The following is a 10,931-nucleotide window of genomic DNA, read 5'->3' on the forward strand; positions in this document are numbered from 1 at the left end:
TGCCATGCCCTTCCGACCTGAAAAGTATTTGCAGAGAAATCAGTGTATAGCCTTTTGGGGATTCCTTTGTATATGACTCTCTGTTTTTCTCTTGCTGCCCTAAGAATTCTCTCTATCTTTAACTTTTGACATTTTAATTATGATATGTCTTGGTGTGTGTGTGTTTGGGACCTTCAGCTTGTTTGGGACCCTCTATGTTTCCTGTACATGGCTAATTGTTTCCTTCTTTAGGTTTGGGAAGTTTTCAGCCGTAATTTCTTCAAATACGTTTTTGATACCCTTCTCTCTCTTCGCCTTTTGGAACTCCTATCATGTGACTGTTTGCACATTTGATGATATCCCTGAGATCCCATATGTTGCACTTGTTTTTTTTCCTTTGCCTTTCTGTCTGCTGTTCTGATTGGGTGATTTCCGTTATTCTGTCTTCCAGATCACTTGTGTGTTCCCCTGTGTCATTTAGTCTGCTGTTGATTGCTTTTAGAGTTTTCCTATCTCAGATGTTGAATTACTTATTTTTGGTTGGGTCTTTTTATGTCTTATAGTCCTTTGTTAAAATGATCTGTGTTTAAAACAATTCTCTTCCCTAATTCAGTTAACATTTTTTATTACCAATGTTTTGAATTCTTTATCTGGTAAATTGTTTATTTCTGTTTCATAACTTATATTTCTCATACTCTTTTGACTTTGGCTTTTTTTTTTTTTAAACTTAAGTTTCTCTGTCTCTATGATTTAACAATTACGTATTGTGATCTTGAAGGGGTGTTCATTCGTGGGAGCATCCCTATGCAGACTGCATGTACCCAGTGACTTTGGTGGGAGGTCTGCATTTGATGTGGACACAATCCTGTCTTTCCTCAGGGTGTCCTGGCACCTATCACCTTGGTAGGTGGTGAGGCTGGAGATAAGGGAGCTAGCTAGAGCCTGCTCATGGTGTGAGGCAGGACTTCCTATCTGCTCAGTGGCCATCACTACCCTGTCAGGAGTGGGGCTTGTTTCCAATTTGCTGGAGCGGAAGCCCTGAGGGTCTGGTTCAAGCTGACTGTGTTCCCTTTAAGTGTGTTTTTCCTTCACCCTACACTGGGACTTTTGCCTCAAAGGAGGGGAGTGCTGAAGCAAGTGGGGCTTGTGTGCTTACAGAGGTCCGATGCCCTGCCTGTGCAGATGTCTGTGGTTCCACTCAGATGCAGCCCACGATTGTGTCTTTTCCCCTGTTGTGGCTGCCCCAGATCTAGTGCTAGGCTGTGGCCTGGAGTGGGTGGGGCTCAGACTGGGGAGCATGGTGAGGAGGCAACAGTTAGGACAGACCTCTCTCTGCCCTAACTGGGGGCAAGCCAGCACTCCTCACAAGTGGAATCTAGGCTTCTCCAGCCTTTCTATCTGTCCCAGCGGTTCTCCAAGCTGTCAAGGGGGTTTGTCTCCTCTGCATAAGACCCCAGGACTGGGAAGCCCAGTCTGTGGTTCCATCCACTCACTCCTCAGCATGAGTGTCTGCCCATATTATCTCCCTTTTCTTTTGAGTCCCCTCCCAGGGGCACAGGTCCCGATCTGATGCTTTTCTTCCCGTCATACCCGATTACATGTGTATCTTTCTTATAGCCTTGGTTGTACAGGAGTCCTTCTGCCAGTTTCCAGTTAGTTTTCCATGAGAATTATTCCACATGTAGATGTATTTTTGATGTGTGTGTTGGGGGAAGTAAGCTTCTTGTCCTCTTACTCTGCCATCGTGATCTCTCAGTCTAAACCTCACTATTCATATTTTGTTGGTTTTACTTAATGTCTTTTTTTTCTGTTCCAGGATCCTATCCATGATACCACATTACATTTAGCTATTGTGTCACCTTAGGCTCTTTTGGACTGTGAATTTCTCAGACCTTCCTTGATTTTGTTGACCCTCAGATATGAGGAATATTGGTCATATATTTTGTAGAAGGTCCCTCAACTGGGATTTATCTGAGTTTTTCCTCATGGTTAGACTGAGACTGTGGGCTTTTGGAAGGAAGACCATAAAGATAAAGTGCCATTTTCATAACATCATATCAAGAGTGCATACTATCAGCATGACTCGTCACTGCTGATGTATGGTGCAGTCAGTTACTCTTCTCCCCTTCCAGCCCCCAACCTTCTTTACTGTACTCTTTGAAAAAACCTCACAGCATAGCCCTCACTCAAAGTTTGGATGTTATCTTCACCTCTTTGAGGACAGGTATCTACATAATTTTTTTGGAATTCTTTCACATGGGAGATTTGTTTCTTTTTCTCCATCTATTTATTTATTCATCACATATACATCACTGTGGACTCATGGATATTTACTTTATACTCTGGGTTATAATCCAATATATTTTGCTGCATAAATTATTCAGGCTTCGCCTCTGCTAGCTCTTTTAGTTGGCCCTTATGTCCCTCTGATCTACTCCTGTCATTATTTTTGTTTTTAGCATTTCCTTAATTTCTGACTCAACTCCAGTTGGAGAACAGTATTAGAAACCAAGGTCTGGCACTTGCTGTGCTCATTGCCATGTAAGTATTATTGCTTTTAGGCCCGCTCAGCTGAGGGCAAGGAAATACACGTGCATATACTATTCCAGGTAGATATACATATCTATAAATATTTCTATATGTAACCATGTATATTTATATTAGGCTAAACCTGAGTTCGTACTGATATTTCTAAATAGTAATGGTAATCGTGGTAATGTACACAGAATGAGAACAAAGGGGAGAAGAGACATGACACCTGAGAAAGAGAAGAGGATGAAGATGGTTAGCACAAAAATACTAGAATTAATGATCTAACCCTAGTTTCTGTCTGTTTCTGTCTCTGTCTTTCTGAAAGGCAATTTTGAGAATTTATACATTTAGGAAGATTTTTTAAAAATATACTTAATTTAATTAAAATATAGTAAAATAAGGAAGGCCAATATTTGTGATGAGTTGGTTCTAAAGCTTGTGTATTGAATAACTACTACAAGGAATTCTACTCTTTTTTTAAACTTTTTTTTCTTTTTTATATGGAACTATATTGAAATCCAGGGAGAGACAAATAGGCTATGAAGGGAGGAGAAAAGAAAGCAGAGATAGATTGAGAGGTTGATCATTTCATGGAATAATATTGCCACCTCATGGACTTTCAGGATCTCTACTAAAGTATTTTCCAATTTAATATTTATGAATGAAGATAAGATGTCTTCATCATGTTCTTGTATGGAGATAGACCAGGTTTGAGTAAGAGGTCTTCCCCTTATTGCCTAGGTAAACTTGGCAATGGGAATAGCAATAGCTACCTTGCTGAAGTGAGGGTTAAATGAAATGAAGTATGTAGGGAACTGAGCACATGGATTGGCCTAAAATAGAGAATTATCAAATGTAATTTCCAGCTTGACTTGTATGTTGAATGCCATTGAAAGGTCCAAGGTTTTTCACTATTTCCCTAATATGTCTTTGGGAAGCTGGATTAATTCTAAGACTTGGGTATGACTTAGGTCTAGCCAGCATATATGCTTCAAACTTATTATCTGCTCTGTTGGGAAAAAAAAAATAGACATTTGATTCAATGTTCAGTTTTACCTCATATTAAGTAAGTTTTATGTATGAGAAACTACGTTTATAGAGAGCTCAACCATGGGATTATTTTAAATAATGAGTTCCCATTATTGATTTGAAATTATTTGAATTGCTCTACAAACTTGGAATTATAAATTTGGTCACATCATTAATTTTTTTTTTGCAAATAAGACTTTTTATTTGTCACCATTAAAAGACTGAATTTTAAAGAGATTCTTGGACTGATGGCTTGTATCTTTCAGCTTGGTCAACTTTAACACCTATCTCATCCCCAGTAACTTTTCCAGAACCACTACCTTCATGGTGAAGCTCCATGAGTTTTCCCAATTCAAATTGAGCATCTTCAGCATTTTTACTTTGCTAATGACTACATCATGGGGGTGGGTGGGGGGATTAAGTAGATTAGCCTTTTCCATATCTTTTCCAGTGCTATCTGGAGTCACTTTGTTGACCGCTTCGTTCAAGTCATTTATCTGCACCTTCCAGCTCATGATTTCCATCTTCATCTGGATTTGGTGGACCTGTTGATGGCGACCATAAGAGGTCTTCTCAATCTGATTTTTGTGTTTTTTTTAGTAAAACCGATGCAGAACAGAAAAAGCAAATAACCATCAGTAGTCTTGACATCAACATGAGCTTCATTCATATCTGCTATGTTTTTGATCATGGAGCATATCTTGTCATGAGTAAGATTCATGCTATGGAAATTAGGTAGTTTTTGAACATTCTCAGTAATTAGGTTGAATTTTCTAAGTGCAAATTCTTCATTCTGCAATTAGTAAATCTCACTTCAGAAACACTTGAGGCCACCAGATCACTTTTGGTTCCTTGAGTTCTTGTGACTAGTGTTTTCCCAATATTTCTTATATCAAACATAGCTGGTGCTTTCACACCATAGCAGTTTTTCTTAGAAAATGGATCGACCTTTCTTCTTGGCTCCCTTTTTGCCACTTTTCATAAGATGCTTGTTTTTGCCAACCAGCAGGTGTTGCTCAGAGAGCCAAAAGAGCACATCATTTAAATTTATTCTTTAAGTTGAATCACTGAAACCCTTAACTGTCTTATTGAAAGAAATCTATCATCACCTTAATCACATCTGGAAGTTCTGTTTGCCATGTAATGTAACAAAAAAGATAATAGATGATAGATATAAGATAAAGAAGGCTGTATGTATGAAGATTCCAGGGATTCAGATGTGGGAATCTTTTGTAGCGGGGCACATGCCTCTGGTACCACACCAGGTTACAGCTCTTTTTGGTTCACTTGCTCAGGCTCTCCTATTGCTTTACAAATCTCAATTGCTGGTCCAGAGGCAGATTTTGATTCTGCAGCAGCCATACATTCAGCTGTATTGAGCCTTTTTTCCCCGCAAGCTCTCAAATCCTGATGTGTGGCACAGGTCACTAGCCTAGGTGCTTTCTTTCCTCAGTGTACATATTTTTATTTCAGAGATCTTGTTTCATATCCCTGCCAATAAGCTTTTGTATGGGGGCCTCCTGGTCTGCTGTGAAAACACGTTCCTAACTTCACCACTCTGGGAGCTGAGGAATTATAGATTCGGTGCATTTCTTAAAGTAAAATCCCAACACTTATTGAAGGTTTCTCTTTTGGGAAGATTCGCATTTTTATATCAAGTGTTAAGGCATTATCAGGGATTTGGGATGTTGTTTAGCCCCTTCAAAATTCACCTTAGTGGGAGTCTTAGAATTAGCTACCCCACTGTGCAGTGTGCCCCAGGCTTAGACTTAAGGATTCAATAACCCTTATAGGTATTTTCCTACAGGGCAACTTTGACTTTTAAGTTTGGTTCTTACTGTCGGCTCCCATTCATTATTTGGTTAACTGATGTTTTCCTCTCTCTCTTCCTTGGTCCTAGAAGATATCCATTACTTTCTTAGGAAGCTAGCACTGCAATATCAATAACAAATATTGATATGAGAAATTGCAGAATGAATGGATTCTAACTTGTATTAAGTAGGTGGCCATCTTTGAAGAACAATTTCAGAATCTGTAATATGAGACATAGAAACAGAAATATCTCTAACCCCAATATCCACCTTCCAGAAACCCATTTCATGTGATGGTGTAACTAGTGATTTTCGTTATGTTAGCCTGAAATTGTTCATTGTAAAGTGGTCTTCTGAGATGTTTTATAGGTATAGTTAATTGTGTTTTCATCAAAGTGAATCAGTTATACATATACATATGTCCCCATATCTCTTCCCTCTTGTGTCTCCCTCCCCCCCACCCTCCCTATCCCACCCCTCTAGGTGGTCACAAAGCACCGAGCTTATCTCCCTGTGCTATGCGGCTGCTTCCCACTAGCTATCTATGTTACGTTTAGTAGTGTATATATGTCCATGCTACTCTCTTACTTTGTCCCAGCTTACCCTTCCCCCACCCCGTATCCTCAAGTCCATTCTCTAGTAGGTCTGTGTCTTTATTTCTAATAAAACCTTACTAGAATTGTCTGTTAGGGCTTCCCTGGTGGTGCAGTGGTTGAGAGTCCGCCTGCCGATGCAGGGGACACGGGTTCGTGCCCTGGTCCGGGAAGATCCCACATGCCGCGGAGCGGCTGGGCCCGTGAGCCATGGCCGCTGAGCCTGCGCGTCTGGAGCCTGTGCTCCGCAACGGGAGAGGCCACAGCAGTGAGAGGCCCGCGTACCGGGGGGAAAAAAAAAAGAATTGCCTGTTAGACTGACAGTAAAAGATATTATTAAGAGCTGTCAGAATTTAGAGTTCTTTGAACTAGTATCAGAGATTCACTCATTATAAAAGCAGTAGAATTACTGTTGACACTTGAACAACATGGGTTTGAACTGAGCAGGTGGATTTATATGAGGATATATTTCAGTGGTAAATACTACAGTACTGCATGGTTCGTGGTTCGTTGAATCCACGGATACAGAGGAACCAAGGATACATTGAGCTGATTATAAGTTATACGCAGATTAACCCCAGTGTTGTTCAAGGATCAACCGTACTTGTTTTCAAAATATAATGTGCCCTCTGTGCAATTTCCAGATAAAATACTCTCATATATGAAGTGCTAAAAGAGCAAATAATTTGATTTGTAAGTCACAAACAAGTTAACTGCTTTAAATACTTTTTTTTTTTTTGGAGTAAAGGGAGGTATAAATAAATCAATAACAAAAAGAAGCTATAATACTTTTTGCTACAAGGAATAACAAATTTCCAACTTTCTTTGCTTAGCAGTTACAAAAAGCCTCCAGAAAGTTTATGCTTGAAATTGCTAACATATATTTACTTTTTTAATGATGTTATACCATATTAAGAGCCATCATGATTTATATAATTGGGTAACTCATAAAAATGTCAACTTATTTTTATTTGACAACTATTTTCAAGTATTCTAACTGAAAATACATTTGATAAGGGAGACTCATTCCACAAACTTGTGGTTTATTTAGTATGAAATGAATGTTTGTGAGTGTTGGTTAGTAAAATGGAATAAGGCAAATAAATGGCTATTATTCCATACATTGTTTCATTTTAGATTGTTTAGATGTTTAGATTGTTCAAAATAATGCTTTTCTCTGAAAATACCGTATTTTGATGAAATAATATGAACTGCAGGTGGGTGAGTGAATAAATGTGAACAAGAGGATTTCAGACTAGGTACTTTAAATTATCTAGTAAAAATGTAAATATTTTTGTTTGCTTTGCTTTACTTTTTGTTTTTAAGTATGGTTTATTGAAAAACAGCATTCAGTTTATACAATAAAGTTTGGAAATGCGTTATTTCTACCTATATATTGTAGTATTTACTGAATTGAAAGTCTATATAAAGACATGAATCTGGCTCTAACCTCAAAATACATAGAAAAATGCAAAAATATTGAGCCTCATTAACAGTTATACATGTTACATCTCTAGTCTCAGTAACAACCTTGTTTAGTGCAGTGTAATGATTGAATTTTATCTTAATAAATGCATCTTAATGAACTGTGGACACTGAAACATTCCTTTGGCTCAGATCAATGCTCCATATAACATTTAATTTTTTAAAAGTTTTTGGACTCAAAAATTATATTCATTCATTCATTTTTTTAAAAGACAATAATATGACAAAAGTATCTATCCCTGGGTTTCCTACCCTCCTACTCCAGTTCTTCCTCAGTTCCAGAATTGGACCCTGACTGGGTCCCTCACAGGCCTGTCAAATGTAGGCAGCAACATTGAGGGAGGGACATGGCCTCAATGGATGTGTTGTAGAAGTTCTCTATGTCCTAAGAGGTCCTCTTCTTCTGTCCCTATGTTGATAGCCACACCCTTAGGTGAAAATGTCCACTGTGACTGATTCTGTGGATATAGCTTTTCCACAGAAAACTAAAGCAGGCTGCTTTCGTCATGCTTGATGACGAAAGCAGCCTGCTGCACATCAGTGCCTCTGGCCCATGTCAAGAAAGACGACAACTTCAGTATGTGGATGTGAATGGGGGACTAGGCATATATGTAGGCAGTCGTAAGTCAAAAGAAAACATCACTTTACCCTCACAGACCTTGGGCATACCAGATTTTATCCTGAGTTGCTATGTTTCTGGGAGGTTGGGGAGCACTAGCTGGCTGTTTGGAGAGGGGATCACCTTGGAAGAACATACTGTGTAATATATCTGAGTGATCAAATGAATATTTTGTGTGAAAGGGCAGTAATGTCCTTGCATGGGCATTATTGGAAGATTACTAACATAATATTCCATCCACAACTTTATGTAATTCTTTCATAAGTGCTTATCAGGATCATGTTTCTTTTATTGCTAATCTACTGAGTCACTTAGCCACAGGACTTAAATAAGAACCGGGGTCTCTCTAACTGATGTTTTATCACTTTTTTTTGTTATTTATATTTGCTTTTATGTATTTCTGAAATTCTCTTTAAATTTTTGTGTGTATGTGTGTAATAAGGGAGATATGAAAAATTAAAATGTCACTGTGTAACAAATGCTAACAGCCAGGGAAAAGGGGGGGCAGCATGATCACTTATTACATCTCTGATGCTCATTTGATGAAAATGTATACTTGTTTTGAGGAAGTGCAGCTTTTCTTATTATTGAAACAGGAAGTCTGATTTGCTCTACTGACTCTTATGGAGGAGACCTTGCTATGTAGTAGGATAACTGATCAACAGTCTTTTTTTTTTTTTAACACCTTTATTGGAGTATAATTGCTTTGCAATAGTGTGTTAGTTTCTGCTTTATAGCAAAACGAATCAGCTATACATATACATATATCCCCATATCTCCTCCCTCTCGCATCTTCCTCCCACCCTCCCTATCCCACCCCTCTAGGTGGTCACAGAGCACTGAGCTGATATCCCTGTGCTATGCAGCTGCTTCACACTTGCTATCTGTTTTGCGTTTGGTAGTGTATGTAAGTCCATGCTACTCTCTCACTTCGTCCCAGCTTACCATTATCCCACCCCGTGTCCTCAAGTCCTTTCTCTACATCTGCGTCTTAATTCAAGTCCGGCCCCTAGGTTCTTCAGAACCATTTTTTTTTTTTTTTAGATTCCATATATATGTGTTAGCATACGGTATTTGTTTTTCTCTTTTTAACTTACTTCACTCTGTATGACAGTCTCTGGGTCCATCCACCTCATTACAAATAACTCAATTTCCTTTCTTTTTATGGCTGGGTAATATTCCATAGTATACATGTGCCATATCTTCTTTATCCATTCATCTGTTGATGGACACTTAGATTGCTTCCATGTCCCGGCTATTGTAAATAGAACTGCAATGAACATTGTGGTATATGGTAGTTCAATTTTTAGTTTTTAAGGAACCTAAATACTGTTCTCCATAGTGGCTGTATCAATTGACATTCCCACCAACAGTGCAAGAGGGTTCCATTTTCTGCACACCCTCTCCAGCATTTAATGTTTTTAGATTTTTTTGATGGTGGGCATTCTGTACAGTGTGAGGTGATACCTCATTGTAGTTTTGATTTGCATTTCTCTACTGATTAGTGATGTTGAGCATACTTGAATGTGTTTTTTGGCAATCTGCATATCTTCTTTGGAGAAATGTCTATTTAAGTCTTCTGCCCATTTTTGGATTGGGTTGTTTGTTTTTTTGATATTGAGCTGCATGAGCTGCTTGTAAATTTTGGAGATTAATCCTTTGTCAGTTGCTTCATTTGCAAATATCTCCTCCCATTCTGAGGGTTCTCTTTTGGTCTGTTTATGATTTCCTTTGCTGTGCAAAAGCTTTTAAATTTCCTTAGGTCCCATTTGTTTATTTTTATTTCCATTTCTCTAGGAGGTGGGTCAAAAAGGATCTTGCTGTGATTTATGTCATAGAGTGTTCTGCCTATGTTTTCCTCAAATAGTTTGAGAGTTTCTGACCTTACATTTAGATTTTTAATCCATTTTGAGTTTATTTTTGTGTATGGTATTAGGGAGTGTTCTAATTTCATACTTTTACATGTAGCTGTCCAGTTTTCCCAGCACCACTTATTGAAGAGGCTGTCTTTTCTCCACTGTATATCCTTCCCTCCTTTATCAAAGACAATGAGACCGTATGTGTGTGGGTTTATCTCTGGGCTTTCTATCCTGTTCCATTGATCTATATTTCTGTTTTTGTGCCAGTACCATACTGTCTTGATTACTGTAGCCTTGTAGTATAATCTGAAGTCAGGGAGCCTGATTCCTCCAGCTCCATTTTTCGTTCTCAAGATTGCTTTGGCTATTCGGGGTCTTTTGTGTTTCCATACAAATTGTGAAATTTTTGGTTCTAGTTCTGTAAAAAATGCCAGTGGTAGTTTGATAGGGATTGCATTGAATCTGTAGATTGCTTTGGGTAGTAGAGTCATTTTCACAATGTTGATTCTTCCAATCCAAGAACATGGTATATCTCTCCACCTATTTGTATCATCTTTAATTTCTTTCATCAGTGTCTTATAATTTTCTGCATACAGGTCTTTTGTCTCCTTAAGTAGGTTTATTCCTAGATATTTTATTCTTTTTGTTGCAATGGTAAATGGGAGTGTTTTCTTAATTTCACTCTCAGATTTTTCATCATTAGTGTATAAGAATGCCAGAGATTTCTGTGCATTAATTTTGTATCCTGCTACTTTACCAAATTCATTGATTAGCTCTAGTAGTTTCCTGGTAGCCTCCTTAGGATTCTCTATGTATAGTATCATGTCATCTGCAAACAGTGACAGCTTTACTTCTTCTTTTCCTATTTGGATTCCTTTTATTTCTTTTTCTTCTCTGATTGCTGTGGCTAGAACTTCCAAAACTATGTTGAATAAGAGTGGTGAGAGTGGGCAACCTTGTCTTGTTCCTGATCTTAGTGGAAATGCTTTCAGTTTTTCACCATTGAGAACAATGCTGGCTGTAG

General features: G+C 38.3%; 1 protein-coding gene, 1 non-coding gene and 1 pseudogene across 2 annotated transcripts in view; 1 reads left to right on the forward strand and 2 right to left on the reverse strand.

Annotated features, from left to right (window-relative positions):
- The window catches only part of SLC2A13 (solute carrier family 2 member 13), a 473,922-nt gene that overhangs the window by 146,910 nt on the left and 316,081 nt on the right, over positions 1–10,931 (forward strand). The gene's annotated exons all lie outside the window — the stretch shown is intronic.
- The window catches only part of LOC102995775 (40S ribosomal protein S3a-like), a 59,782-nt pseudogene continuing 52,619 nt past the window's right edge, over positions 3,769–10,931 (reverse strand).
- On the reverse strand, positions 8,037–8,178 carry LOC112064746 (small nucleolar RNA SNORA67). The gene has a single exon (XR_002891645.1). It is a non-coding gene; the product is annotated as a small nucleolar RNA SNORA67 (small nucleolar RNA).

Source organism: Physeter macrocephalus, chromosome 6 (assembly GCF_002837175.3).
Source record: "Physeter macrocephalus isolate SW-GA chromosome 6, ASM283717v5, whole genome shotgun sequence".
Lineage (NCBI taxonomy): Eukaryota > Metazoa > Chordata > Mammalia > Artiodactyla > Physeteridae > Physeter > Physeter macrocephalus.